At 37.1% G+C, this 15,723-nt stretch overlaps 1 long non-coding RNA gene across 1 annotated transcript in view; it reads right to left on the bottom strand.

Annotated features, from left to right (window-relative positions):
• LOC132424181 (uncharacterized) overlaps positions 1–15,723 on the bottom strand; it is a 217,415-nt gene that overhangs the window by 59,277 nt on the left and 142,415 nt on the right. The gene's annotated exons all lie outside the window — the stretch shown is intronic.

Below are 15,723 nucleotides of genomic sequence, written 5' to 3'. Positions count from 1 at the left end.
CACCAACTTCCATGTTCACTTTGCTCAGAAAGAAAATTTTCACATTACTGAATTCATGGGAAAGACAATGAAACTTTCTTGGAAATCTGTCCAAAAGTTTCCCAGTTTTCTGTTTAATTTTGCAATTAAAGAACCAATGGGACCTGTCCAATAAGTCCCACCAATGAAGTAATGGATCGTCAATCACAACTGGCCAGAGTGCCTCCCATGTCTTTGAAGCTGACACCCAGATTACTTACAATCTAGAGAATGGAGATATGCTCAGACTTAGGAAAAAGAACAAAGCAGGAGCCCGAAACTAATGTTTGATATCTGAATGGTATATACTAATGGGGTTTTTTTTTTTTTTGGCTGAGTGATTTATTCAGATTTTCCCATTAAAGAATTCCAAGATCCTAAAATACAGGTTCATTTTTCTGATACTTATCTGCTCCTTCGCTTCCCTAAATAATATTGCCCAAATTTGGGGGTATATTTTTATTGTGGTAAAATATGTGCAACATAAAATAATTTTTAAATGTACAATTCATTCGTATTAATTACATTCACAAAGTTGTGCAACCATCACTACTATATATTTCCAAAACTTTTTCATCACCCCAAACAGAAACTCTGTACTCATTAAGCAATAACTCCCCACTCTCCCTTCCCCCAGCCCCTGATAACTTCTATTCTACTTTTTGTCTCTATGAATTTGCCTGTTCTAGATATTTCACGTAAGTGGACTCATGCAATATTTGTCCTTTTGTGTCTGGTTTATTTCACTTACCATAATGTTTTTAAGGTTCATCTATGTTGTAGCATGTATCATAACTTCATTCTTTTTTATGGCTGAATAATATTTCATTGTATTTATATATCACATTTTACTTATCCATTCGTCTGTTGAAGGTGCTCAGGTTGTTTCAAACTTTTGGCTACTGTGAATAATTCTACAGTGTGTACAAGTATCTGTTTGAATTCCTGTTTTCAATTATTTTGGGTATATACCTAGGAGTTGAATTGCTGGGTCATGTGGTTATTCTGTGTTTAGCTTTTTAAGGAACCTCCAAACTGGTTTCCACAGCCACTAAACCACTTTACATTCCCACCAGCAATGTATGAGGATTCAAATTTCTCCACATCCTCACCAATACTTGTTATTTTGTTTTTGTAATTTATTATAGCCATCCTAGTAGGTGTGAAGCGGTATCTCGTTGTGGTTTTTATTTGCACTTTCCTATTGGCTGATAATGTTGAGCCTCTTTTATGTGCTTATTGATAATTTGTACATCTTCTTTGGAGAAATGTCTATTTAAGTCCTTTGCATATTTTTTAATTGGGTTGTCTTTTTGTTGCTGAGTTCTAAGAGTTCTTCATACATTCTTGATATTAAACCCTTATCAGATATATCATTGTAAATAATTTCTCCCATTCTGTGGGTTATTTTTTTTTACTTTCTTGATAATATCCTTTGATTCACAAAACTTCAATTTTAATGAAGTCAAATTTATCTATTTTTTCTTTTGTTGCTTGTGTGTTTTCTGTCACTGACCCATTTTGAGTTAATTTTTGTATATAGTATGAGGTAGGAGTCCAACTTCATTCTTCTGCGTGTGGAAATCCAGTTGTCCCATTACCATCTGTTGAGGAAGCTCTTCTTTCTCCATTGAATGGCCTTGGCACACTTGTCAAAAATCAATTGACCACATATGTTTATTTCCTGACTCTCAATCCTAGTCTATTGGCCTATGTATCTATCCTAATACCAATACTACACTGTTTAGATTATTGCAGCTTTGTACTAGGCTTTGAAATCAGGAAATGGGAGTCCTCCAACTTTGTTCGTGTTTTTCAAGATTGTTTTAGCTATTCTGGGTCCTTTACAATTCCATATGAATTTGAGGATTGGCTTTTCCATTTCTGAAAAAAAAAAGGCTGTTAGAGTTTTTTTTTTTTTTTTGCAGTGCTTGGGCCTCTCACTGTTGTGGCCTTTCCTGTTGCGGAGCACAGGCTCCTGACGTGCAGGCTCAGCGGCCATGGCTCATGGGCCCAGCCGCTCCGTGGCATGTGGGATCCTCCCAGACTGGGGCATGAACCCGTGTCCCCTGCATCAGCAGGCGGACTTTCAACCACTGCACCACCAGAGAAGCCCTAGAATTTTTATAGGAATTGCATTGTATCTGTGAATAGCTTTGAATAGTACTGACATCTTAACAACATTGTCTTTCTGTCCATGAACACAAGATGTCTTTCCACTTATTTAGGTCTTCTTTAATTTATTTTTGCATGTTTTATATTTTTCAGTATACAAGTCTTTCACTTTGTGGTCAAATTTATTCCTAAGTCTTATATTCTTTTAGATGCTATTGTAAATGGAACTGCCTTCTTAATTTCCTTTTTCGGATTGTTCATTTTTGTTGTACACACACACACACACACACCCCTGATTTTTGTGAGTTGGTTTTATGCTCTGCAACTTTGCCACATTCATTCATTAGCACTAGTTGTTTTCTTGTGTATTCTTTGGAATTTTCTATACATAGTATCATGTCATCTCTGAATAAAGATAGTTTTACTTCCTTCTTTCTGATGTGGATGCCTTGAATTTCCTTTTTTCTTGTCTAATTGCTCTGGCTAGAAATTCTAGTACAACAATGAAAAACTAGTAGTTCCCGATCTTAGGGGGAAAGATTTCAGTCTTTCACCATTAAATATGTTAGCTGTGGGTTTTTCAATTAATGCCTTATATAATGTTGAGGAAGTTCCCTTCTATTCCTAGTTTTCTGAGTGTTTTTATTATGAAACTGTGTTGGATATCGTAATGTCTTGAGTATACAACAACTGAGACATAAAACAACTCTTTGGCCTCTGGGTCTCTTGCAGTACTGAATTGCTTGTCTAATAGGACCAAAATTAGGCATGACCAATGGAGAAAATCACCCCTGATTCTGGCAAGTATCTGATAAACAATCTTCACTGCCAGTTCTGCTTTTTTAGGTCATGATTTATGCCACTGCTGTCTTTGGATCCAGACTACACACCTACCTTGGCCCTCTAATTGGGACTGGGTCTCTTGACTCAACAAAAACACTTAAGTCTCCAACCTTAGCTTTTCCCACTAGATTGACACTATCTGCAGAACCCCAGTTTCTTCATTAATGACTTCTTCCCACTACCTCCAAGCTGTGGTCCTTTGCTTAGTCCCTCATGATCTACCATACCTTAAATCAGCCTCTCAGCATCTCTTATCAAACCCCCATCCTTATCCTCTCCAAGCTTTCTGGTCATTCCTGGTGATTTGGTTGTAATGGTCCCTTCTGGCTTTGAGAGCCTACCTCCACAGAGTTCTCAATGTCACTCCTGAATCATCACTTCCTACTGTGATGAGTGCATCATCACTCATCTCTTCTGGAATGATTCAAGGGTAAACCTCAGCCCTCTTTGATTTTCACCAAAAAAACACTCACATAAGGCATGTGTGTAGAGCATTCTACACTGAAGGTCTGCAGAGATGGTTTGGGTTCATAACCCAGTAACATAAAGTAGAATATCAGATTTCACTATTCTTAAAAAAAAACCTCCGCAGTCATTTGTGTTAATTGGAGGTCTAGTCTCCCGCCTCGCTCTTTTATTTAACTGCTCACTTTATGATGCAGAGCAGTTCAGTTCTTCTTAGTCTATTCTAAACTAGGTTCTGGCATCCCACTGCCTATCAACAGATTCATTCTTGTGCTGGGCCTCACCCTTTTTTCTTCCCTTCATCAAGAGGAAAAGAACAGAAGAGACATGCTTTGCCCTTCTCATGAATTAGGCCATCTCCCTTAGAAGACAGAAAAAGCCACAGGCAATTTGATTTCTAAATAACAGCGTCTCTCTCTGTCTCTCTCTGTCTCTCTGTCTCTCTGTCTCTCTCTCACACACACACACACACACACACACACACACAAATGCAGTTTAAATACTTAAACACCTTCTGCTAAAAGATAGGATATCATATATAATACCCTAATCCCATGATTCCCAAACTGTGTGCAGAGGTGCCCCAGAGTGCCAAAGTGAACTCACAGGGGCTACCATGGGTTATTTTATATTTGTAGTCTGGTATTTTGCACAGACACGGTGCAAACTGCCAGCCCCAGGTGGTTCGTCGTTTCAACATTAGATTGTTCTACATTCCTTTTGATTTATTTCATATCTTTGCAAAACTGAGCTTTCTGTGGTTGCTTTGATAAAAAGCAAGTACTATACTAAAAGCAACGTGGAACAGGAAATAAAGGTGGTGGGAACCAATCTGATTCCAAGGATTGATTAGTTTTGCAGTGGCCAGTAGGTATACACATCCCACTAGTAAGTAATTCTGATTAGGAATAAAATGAAAATATTTTCTCTTTCAATTTATATGAATTAATTTTTTCAAAGGCACTAAATTGTTAAGACATAAATACTTACTAAGTCCACTGGACCTTACTACTTAATACATGAAACTACTAAGTATTCGCTTTGGCTTTCGGGCACTGTGAAAAACTACCAAGAAAGTTTAGGAAACTCTGCCCTAGTCTTTTACATATATATATATCAACTATAAAACTCATATTTAACATTATGAAAAGTTATAGAGTAACTAATAAAAACATCCAGGGAAATCATTATAAAAATCCCTAATTAACAAGAAGATTACTGTAATTAATATTATCTCCTTTTTTAATGTAAATACTTGAAAAACTTTAAAAGGTATTACTGAACTATAATTCAATTACAATATTATATTAGTTTCAGGGGTATGACATAGTGATTGGATATCTTATACATTACAAAATAATCACCATGATAAATCTAGTTATCATACAAAATTATTACAATATTATTGATTATATTCCCTATGCCATCTATTATAAAATTATTTACTTTATAAAGGGAAATGTGTACCTCTTAATTTTCCTCACCTGTTTCACTCATCCCTCCATTCTCCTCCCCTCTGGCAACCACTCATTTGTTCTTTGTATCTATGAGTCTGTTTTTGTTATGTTTGTTCATTTGTTTTCTTTTTTGGATCCTACCTAAGTGAAATCATATGGTATTTGTCTTTCTCTGTCTGACTTATTTCACTTATTATAATACCCTCTAGGTCCATCCACCATTGCAAATAGCAAGATTTCATTCTTTTTTATATGACTATTATTCCATTGTATGTATATGTGTGTGTGTGTGTGTGTGTGTGTGTGTGTGTGTGTGTGTGTGTGTATATGATATCTTCTTTATCCATTCATCTATTGATGGACATATCTTGGCTATTATAAATAATGCTCCAATGAACACAGGAGTGCATATATCTTTCTCAGCTTAGTGTTTTTCTTTTCTTTGGAAAAATACCCAGAAGTGCAACTGCTGGATCGTACAGTAGTTCTATTTTTAATATTTTGAGGAACCTCCATACTGTTTCCCGTAGTGGCCGCAACAGTTTATATTCCCACCAACAGTGTACTAGGGTTCCCTTTTCTCCGCACCCTCTCCAACATTTATTTCTTGATAATTTCCATTCTAACAGGTATGAGGTGATATATCATTGTGGTTTTGACTTGCATTTGTTTCCCTGGTGGTTAGTGATGCTGAGAATCTTTTCATGTGTCTATTGGCCATCTGTATGTCTTCTTTGGAAAAATGTCTATTCAGGTGTTCTGCCCATTTTTTAATCAGGTTGTGTGTGTGTGTGTGTGTGTGTGTGTGTGTTTTGATGTTGAATTGTATGAATTCACTGTATATTTTTTATATTAATCTCTTATCATATATATCATTTGCAAATATCTTCTCCCATTCAGTAGGCTGCCTTTTTGTTTTGTTGATAGCTTCCTTCAATGTGGAAAAGCTTTTAAGTTTGATATAGTCCCATTTGTTTATTTTTGCTTTTGTTTCCCTTGCCTGAGAAGACAAATCCAAAAAATATCATTGAGACCACTGTCAAAGCACATACTGCCTATGTTTTCTTCCAGGAGTTTTATGGTTTCAGGTCTTACATTTAAGTCTTTAATCCATTTTGAGTTTATTTTTGTATATGGTATTAAAAAGTAGTCATTCTGATGAGCATTTGGCTGATCTGTGCATTCAACCAACTGTGGATCGAAAATACCTGAAAAAAGAAATTCCAGAAAAGTTCCAAAAAGCAAAACTCGAATTTGCCCTGCGTCAGCAAGTATTTACACAGCATTGCTGAGATTCAAGATAATCCATTTGTCTTGAAGTAGAGGGAAGGTTTGTTGGGTATGTCTGCTTTCAGACACCTCCACTCGATGAAGATGCCCAGAGATTTGTTTCCAGTCTCTGATGCCCTCGAGGCTATGGAAAGCAAAGTTCCATAGTTGCATGTAGCTGTCTAGTTTTCTCAACAACATTTATTGAAAAGGCTGTCTTTTCCCCGTTGTATATTCTTGCCTCATTTGTCATAGATGAATTGACCATAAGTGCATGGGTTTATTTCTGGACTCTCTACTCAGTTTCACTGATCTATGTGTCTGTTTTTCTGCCAGTACCAAGCTGTTTGATTACTATAGCTTTGTAGTACACTTTGAAGTCAGGGAGCATGGTTACCCCAGCTCTGTTCTTTCTCAAGATTGCTTTGGCTAATCAGGGTCTTTTGTGTTCCCATACACATTTTAAAATGATTTGTTCTAGTTCTGTGAAAAATGTCATTGGTAATTTGATAGGAATTGTACTGAATCTGTAGATTGCCTTGGGAAGTATGGTCTTAACAATATTAATTCCTCCAATTCATGAACATGGTATACCTATCTGTTCATGTCATCTACAGTTTCTTTCATCAGTGTCTTATGGTTTTCCAAGTACAGGTCTTTTACCTCCTTAGATTTATTCCCAGGTATTTTATTCTTTTTGATGAGATGGTAAGTGGGATTGTTTCCTAAGTTTATGTTTCTGACAGTTCACTGTTAATGTATAGAGACGCAATGGATTTCTGTATATTAATTTTGTATCCTGCAACTTTACCAAATTCATTGATGAGCTCTAGTAGTTTTTTGGTGGCATTTTTAGGGTTTTCTGTGTATAGTATCATGTCATGTGCAAACAGTGACAGTTTTACTTCTTTTCCAATTTGGATTCCTTTTATTTCTTCTTCTTGTCTAGCTGTTGTGGCTAGGACTTCCAATACCATGTTGAATAAAAGTGGTGAGAATGAGCATCCTTGTCTTATTCCTGATTTAGAAGAAATGCTTTCAGCTTTTCACCACTGAGTATGATGTTGGCTCTAGGTTTGTCGTAATGAGCCTTTATTGTATTGAGGTACATTCCCCCTATATCCACTCTGCTGGGAGTTTTTATCATAAATGAATGCTGAGTTTTCTCAAAAGCTTTTTCTGTATCTACTGATATTATCATTTAATTTTATTCTTCAATTTGTTAATGCGGTGTATGACACTGATTGATTTGCAGCTATTGAGCCATCATTGCATCCCTGGGATTCAGTCTTGGAAGATTGTACATTTCTAGGAATTTATCCATTTCTTCTAGGTTGTCCATTTTGGGGCATATAATTGTTCATAGTAATCTCTTATGATCCTGTGTAATTCTCTGGTGTTGTTTTTAATTTCTACTCTTTAATTTTTGATTTTATCTGAAACCTCTCTCTTTTTTTTCTTTATGAGTCTATCTAAAGGTTTATGAATTTTGTTTATCTTTTAAAAGAATCAGCTCTTAGTTTCATTGATCTTTTCTATTGCTTTTTTAGTCTCTATTTCATGTACTTCTGCTCTGGTTTTGGTATTTCTTTCCATCTCTTAACTTTGGGCTTTGTTGGTTAGTCCTTTTCTAGTTCCTTTAGGTGTAAGGTTAGATTGTTATTTGACATTTTTCTTCTTTCCTGAGGTAAGCTTATATAACTGTAAACTTCCCTGCTTTTTTCATGGGAACTGCTTTTGCTGTGTCTCTAGATTCTGGATCATTTTGTTTCCATTTTAATTTGCCTTCACGTATTTTTTTTAATTTTCTCTTTGATTTCGTCAGTGCACAATCAGTTTTTTTTTTTAATTTTTGAACTTTATTTTTTTATACAACAGGTTCTTATTAGTCACCAATTTTATACACATCAGGGTATATATGTCAATCCCAATCGCCCAATTCATCACACCACCACCACACCCCCCCAAGGCTTTCCCCCTTGGTGTCCATACGGTTCCCTACATCTGTGTCTCAATTTCTGCCTTGCAAACTGGTTCATCTCTACCATTTTTCTACGTTCCACATATATGCGTTAATATATGATATTTGTTTTCCTCTTTCTGACTTACTTCACTCTGTATGACAGTCTCTAGATCCATCCACGTCTCAAAAAATGACCCAATTTCGTTCCTTTTTATGGCTGAGTAATATTCCATTGTTTATACGTACCACATCTTCTTTAACCATTCGTCTGTTGATGGAAGTTGAGGTTGCTTCCATGACCTTGCTATTGTAAATAGTGCTGCAATGAACATTGGGGTGCATGTGTCTTTTTGAATTATGGTTTTCTCTGGGTATATGCCCAGCAATGGGATTGCTGGATCATATGGTAATTCCATTTTTAGTTTCTTAAGGAACCTCCATACTGTTCTCCATAGTGACTGTATTAATTTACATTCCCACCAACAATGCAAGAGGGTTCCCTTTTCTCCACACCCTCTCCAGCATTTGTTGTTTGTAGATTTTCTGATGATGCCCATTCTAACTGGTGTGAGGTGATACCTCATTGTAGTTTTGTTTTGCATTTCTCTAATAATTAGCGATGCTGAGCAGCTTTTCATGTGCTTCTTGGCCACCTGTATGTCTTCTTTGGAGAAATGTCTATTTAAGTCTTCTGCCCATTTTTGGATTGGGTTGTCTGTTTTTTTAATATTGAGCTGCATGAGCTGTTTATACATTTTGGAGATTAATTCTTTGCTGATTCGTTTGCAAATATATTCTCCCATTCTGAGGGTTGTCTTTTCGTCTTGTTTATGATTTCCTTTGCTGTACAAAGCTTTTAAGTTTCATTAGGTCCCATTTGTTTATTTTTGTTTTTATTTCCATTACTCTAGGAGGTGGATCAAAAAAGATCTTGCTGTGATTTATGTCAAAGAGTGTTCTTCCTAAGTTTTCCTCTAAGAGATTTATAGTGTCCGGTCTTACATTTAGGCCTTTAATCCAGTTTGAGTTTATTTTTGTGCATGGTGCTCGGGAGTGTTCTAATTTCATTCTTTTACATGTAGCTGTCCAGTTTCCCCAGCACCACTTATTGAAGAGACTGTCTTTTCTCCATTGTATATCTTCGACTCCATTGTCATAGATTAGCTGACTAGAGGTGTGTGGGTTTATCTCTGGACTTTCTATCTTGTTCCATTGATCTATGTTTCTGTTTTTGTGCCAGTACCATATTATCTTCATTACTGTAGCTTTGTAATATAGTCGGAAGTCAGGGAGTCTGATTCCTCCAGCTCCGTTTTTTTCCCTCAAGACTGCTTTGGCTATTCGGGGTCTCTTGTGTCTCCATACAAATTTTAAGATTTTTTGTTCTAGTTCCATAAAAAATGCCATTGGTAATTTGATAGGGATTGAATTGAATCTGTAGATTGCTTTGGGTAGTAGAGTCATTTTCACAATATGTATTCTTCCAATCCAAGAACATGGTATATCTCTCCATCTGTTTGTATTGTCTTTAATTTCTTTCATCAGTGTCTTATAGTTTTCTGCATACAGGCTTTTGTCTTCCTAGGTAGGTTTATTCCTAGGTATTTTATTCTTTTTGTTGCAATGGTAAATGGGAGTGTTTCCTTAATTTCTCTTTTAGATTTTTCATCACTAGTATATAGGAATGCAAGAGCTTTCTGTGCATTAATTTTGTATCCTGCAACTTTACCACATTCATTGATTAGCTCTAGTAGTTTTCTGGTGGCATCTTTAGGATTCTCTATGTATAACATCATGTCATCTGCAAACAGTGACAGTTTTACTTCTTTTCCAATTTGTATTCCTTTATTTCTTTTTCTTCTCTGATTGCCGTGGCTAGGACTTGCAAAACTATGTTGAATAATAGTGGTAAGAGTGGACATCCTTGTCTTGTTCCTGATCTTAGAGGAAATGTTTTCAGTTTTTCACCATTGAGAATCATGTTTGCTGTGGGTATATCGTATATGGCCTTTGTTATGTTGAGGTAGGTTCTCTCTATGCCCACTTTCTGGAGAGTTTTTATCATAGATAGGCGTTGAATTTTGTCAAAAGCTTTTTCTGCATCTATTGAGATGATCATATGGTTTTTGGTTTTGTTTTTGTTTTGTTTTGTGGTACACGGGCCTCTCACTGTTGTGGCCTCTCCCGTTGTGGAGCACAGGCTCCGGATGTGCAGGCCCAGCAGCCATGGCTCACGGGCCCAGCCACTCCATGGCATGTGGGATATTCCTGGACTGGGGCATGAACCCATGTCCCCTGCATTGGCAGGCGGACTCTCAACCACTGTGCCACCAGGGAAGCCCAATCATATGGTTTTTATTATTTAATTTGTTAATGTGGTGTATTACATTGATTGATTTGTGTATACTGAAGAATCCTTGCATCCCTGGGATAAATCCCACTTCATCATGGTGTGATCCTTTGTGGGTATGATCCTTTAAATGTGTTGTTGAATTCTGTTTGCTAGTATTTTGTTGAGGATTTTTTCATCTATATTCATCAGTGATATTGCTCTGTAATTTTCTTTTTTTGTAGTGTCTTTGGTTTTGGTATCAGAGTGATGGTGGCCTCATAGAATGAGTTTGGAGTGTTCCTTCCTCTGCAATTTTCTGGAAGAGTTTGAGAAGGACGGGTGTTAGCTCTTCTCTAAATATTTGATAGAATTCACCTGTGAAGCCATCTGGTCCTGGACGTTTGCTTGTTGGAAGATTTTTAATCACAGTTTCAATTTCATTACTTGTGATTGGTTTGTTCATATTTTCTATTTCTTCCTGGTTCAGTCCTGGAAGGTTATACCTTTCTAAGAATTTGTCCATTTCTTCCAGGTTGTCCATTTTATTGGCATAAAGTTGCTTGTAGTGGTCTCTTAGGATGCTTTGTATTTCTGCAGTGTCTGCTGTAACTTCTCCTTTCTCATTTCTAATTTTATTGATTTGAGTCTTCTCTTTTTCTTGATGAGTCTGGTTAATGGTTTATCAATTTTGTTTATCTTCTCAAAGAACCAGCTTTTAGTTTTATTGATCTTTGCTATTGTTTTCTTTGTTTCTATTTCATTTATTTCTGTTCTTATCTTTATGATTTCTTTCCTTCTGCCAACTCTGGGTTTTGTTTGTTCTTTCTCTAGTTCCTTTAGATGTAAGGTTAGATTGTTTGTCTGAGATTTTTCTTGTTTCTTGAGGTAGGCTTGTATAACTATAGACTTCCCTCTTAGAACTGCTTTTGCTGCATCCTTAGATTTTGGATCGTCCTGTTTTCATTGTCATATGTCTCCAGGAATTTTTTGATATCCTCTTTGATTTCTTCAGTGATCTCTTGGTTTTTTAGTAACATATTGTTTAGCCTCCATGTGTTTGTGTTTTTAACGTTTTTTTCCCCTGTAATTCATTTCTAATCTCATAGCGTTGTGGTCAGAAAAGATGCTGGATATGATTTCATTTCTTTAATTTACTGAGGCTTGATTTCTGACCCAAGATGTGGTCTATCCTGGAGAATGTTCCGTGCGCACTTGAGAAGAGCGTAATCTGCTGTTTGGGGATGGAATGTCCTATAAATATCAATTAAATCTATCTTGTCTATTGTGTCATTTAAAGCTTCTGTTTCCTTATTTATTTTCATTTTGGATGATCTGTCCATTGGTGTAATTGAGGTGTTAAAGTCCCCCACTATTATTGTGTTACTGTTGATTTCCTCTTTTATAGCTGTTAGCAGTTGCCTTATGTATTGAGGTGCTCCTATGTTGGGTGCATATATATTTATAATTGTTGTATCTTCTTCTTGGATTGATCCCCTGATCATTATGTAGTGTCCTTCCTTGTCTCTTGTAACATTCTTTATTTTAAAGTCTATTTTATCTGGTATGATTATTTCTACTCCAGCTTTCTTTTGATTTCCAGTTGCATGGAATATCTTTTTCCATCCCCTCACTTTCAGTCTGTATGTGTCCCTTGGTCTGAAGTGGGTCTCTTGTAGACGGCATATATATGCGTCTTGTTTTTGTATCCATTCAGCAAGCCTGTGTCTTTTGGTTGGAACATTTAATCCATTCACATTTAGGTAATTATTGATATGTATGTTCCTATGACTATTTTCTTAGTTGTTTTGGGTTTGTTTTTGTAGGTCCTTTTCTTGTGCTTCTCACTTAGAGAAGTTCCTTAAGCATTTGTTGTAGAACTGGTTTGGTGGTGCTGAATTCTCTTAGCTTTTGCTTGTCTATAAAGCTTTTGATTTCTCCATCGAATCTGAATGAGGTCCTTGCCAGGTAGAGTAATCATGGTTGTAGGTTCTTCCTTTCATCACTTTAAGTATATCATGCCACTCCCTTCTGGCTTGTAGAGTTTCTGCTGAGAAATCAGCTGTTAACCTTATGGGAGTTTCCTTGTATGTTATTTGTTGTTTTTCCCTTGCTGCTTTCAATAATTTTTCTTTGTCTTTAATTTTTGCCAGTTTGATTCTATGTGTCTCGGCATGTTTCTCCTTGGGTTTATCCTGCATGGGACTTGCTGCACTTCCTGGACTTGGGTGGCTATTTCCTTTTCCATGTTAGGGAATTTTTCGACTATAATCTCTTCAAATATTTTCTCGGGTCCTTTCTCTCTCTCTTCTCTTTCTGGAACCCCTATAATGTGAATGTTGTTGCGTTTAATGTTGTCGGAGAGGTCTTTTAGGCTGTCTTCATTTTTATTTCATTCTTTTTTCTTTATTCTGTTCTGCAGCAGTGAATTCCACCATTCTGTCTTCCAGGTCACTTATCTGTTCTTCTGCCTCAGTTATCCTGCTATTGATTCCTTCTAGTGTAGTTTTCATTTCAGTTATTGCATTGTTCATTTCTCTTTGTTTGTTCTTTTATTCTTCTAGGTCTTTGTTAAACATTTCTTGCATCTTCTCGATCTTTGCCCCCATTCTTTTTCCGAGGTCCTGGATCATCTTCACTATCATTATTCTGAATTCTTTTTCTGGAAGGTTGCCTGTCTCCACTTTCTTTAGTTGTTTTTCTGGGGTTTTATCTTGTTCCTTCATCTGGTACATAGCCCTCTGCCGTTTCATCTTGTCTTTCTATGAATGTGGTTTTTGTTCCACAGGATGCAGGATTGTAGTTCTTCTTGCTTCTGCTGTCTGCCCTCTGGTGGATGAAGCTATTTAAGAGGCTTGTGCAAGTTTCCTGATGGGAAGGACTGGTGGTGGGTACAGCTGACTGTTTCTCTGGTGGGCAGAGCTCAATAAAACTTTAATCCGCTGCTGATGGGTTGGCCTGGGTTCCCTCCCTGTTGGTTGTTTGGCCTGAGGCAACCCAGCACTGGAGCCTACCTGGGCTCTTTGGTGGGGCTAATGGCAGACTCTGGGAGGGCTCAGGCCAAGGAGTACTTCCCAGAACTTCTGCTGCCAGTGTTCTTGTCCCCATGGTGAGCCACAGCCACCCTCCGCCTCTGCAGGAGACCCTCCAACACTAGCAGGTAGGTCTGGTTCAGTCTCCCCTGGGGTCACTGCTCTTTCTCCTGGGTCCCAATGCGCACACTACTTTGTGTGTGCCCTCCAAGAGTGGAGTCTCTGTTTCCCCCAGTCCTTTCGAGTCCTGAAATCAAATCCCACTAGCCTTTAAAGTCTGATTCTCTAGGAATTCCTCCTCCCATTGCCAGATCCCCAGGTTGGGAAGCCTGACGTGGGGCTCAGAACCTTCACTCCAGTGGGTGGACTTCTGTGGTATAAGTGTTCTCCAGTCTGTGAGTCACCCACCCAGCAGTTATGGGATTTGATTTTACTGTGATTGCGCCCCTCCTACCATCTCATTTTGGCTTCTCCTTTGCCTTTGGATGTGGGGTATCTTTTTGGTGAGTTCCAGTGTCTTCCTGTCGATGATTGTCCAGCAGCTAGTTGTGATTCTGGTGTTCTCACAAGAGGGAGTGAGAGCACATCCTTCTACTCCGCCATCTTGGTTCAGGGCCCCATCAGTTGTTTAGTAGCATTCTGTTTAGCCTCCACTTGCAGTTTTTTCCTTGTAGTTGATTTCTAGTCTCGTGCAGTTGTGGTTGGGAAAGATGCTTGATATAATTTCAATATTCTTAAATTTATTGAAACTTATTTTGTGACGAAGCATATGATCTATTATACAGAATGTTCTGTATGCACTGCTTTGGGACGGAATGTTCTCTATATATCTTTAAAGCTCATCTGAGCTAATGTGTCATTTAAGGCCAGTGTTTCCATATTGATTTTCTGTCTGGATGATCTGTTCATTGATGTAAGTGGGAAAAAATATAAAAATTTTAAATCAGGAAAGTTTCAGGAGAAGGTCAAACACTAATTAATAAAACTGTTTAAAGAAACAAGGTACTCTGGTTAAATATTTTTAATTAACTGAATATTAATGAAATACCTTCTTTCAACTCTTCTTGAAAATTTACACAAAAAGATATCTTGGTAGGTACAGTTTACTAAATATAGCTAAATTTTCTTTTGTTGATTAAGTAACTTTAATAAGAGGTTAAATCACTTGCCCAAGGTTACAACCATAGTGAATGGCAGAACCAGGTTCCAAAACTGAGTTTTCAGGCTCAAGCACTTGAGAGATCAGTTAGGGTTCAGTAAGTTTAGGAATATCACATATTATATTCCATACTACTTCTAAAGATTAATTGTGCACTGGCATATTAAACACTTTGAGAAATCCTGTAAGAAAGAAGTTTTTGAAATTTGGTTTAAATCTACATTTCCAAATCCACTGGCCTGAAAATCCTTTTTCACCTAACAGCTATTCTGTACTGTTTGAGACTGTGAGCTCTGGAGTCAAAGGGCCAGGTTCAAATCCCAGCTCAATTGCTTAGCCATGCCATTTATCTAATCCTCATATCCCTGATCCATAAAATGGAAATAATACTAATACCACTTCAAATACTTGTGAGCACTAGATGATAAAATGCATAGAAAGCACATACTAAGTGCCCAACAAATTTAGCTAAAACATTTCTCAAAATTAGCGTTTGTAGAACATAATTTGAGAATGCCATCATAATTATTCAGATGAAAGTATAAAAATGCCTAAACAAATAATTGCTGCAGGTCACATGCCACTGAATCATAAAACTTATTGGAAGGCTTTCAGGTAGCACATATTTGTGAAAAGAAGATTTGCAATCCTGGCAAAGTTTGGAGTTTTCATTTAGAGATGAAGGACCATATAGTGTTATGGCCACTGCTGAGATGTGCTGATGTCTCTCTAGATGTTTGCAGACACAAAGATGGTCCAGGTAAGGATAAAGGAAAAGCTGGTCCTCAAAGGCAGATAAAGAAAGGGCAGAAAGAGAAGGGAGTGCTAACTCATGCCACTTCTCTTACCCCAACCAGGAGTATCTATCTTCCCATTAATTTAACCCCTTTTCTCAACTAACAAAGAAAAAAGATGCCCTTTTTAGTGGTTACTGTTCCCAAAGAAAGATAAATCACGTTCTCTTTCTTTGAAACAGAAAGTGGAGAATTACATAGAGAAAATACTACCAACTGTTTTTCTTTTAAAATGTAGGGTTAGGCGAAACCATAAAAGAAGACAATACACAGTAAATA

This window comes from Delphinus delphis, chromosome 4, assembly GCF_949987515.2.
Source record: "Delphinus delphis chromosome 4, mDelDel1.2, whole genome shotgun sequence".
NCBI lineage: Eukaryota > Metazoa > Chordata > Mammalia > Artiodactyla > Delphinidae > Delphinus > Delphinus delphis.
The sequence above is the reverse complement of the archived record's forward strand: the minus strand, read 5'-3'. Positions and strand labels throughout refer to the sequence as shown.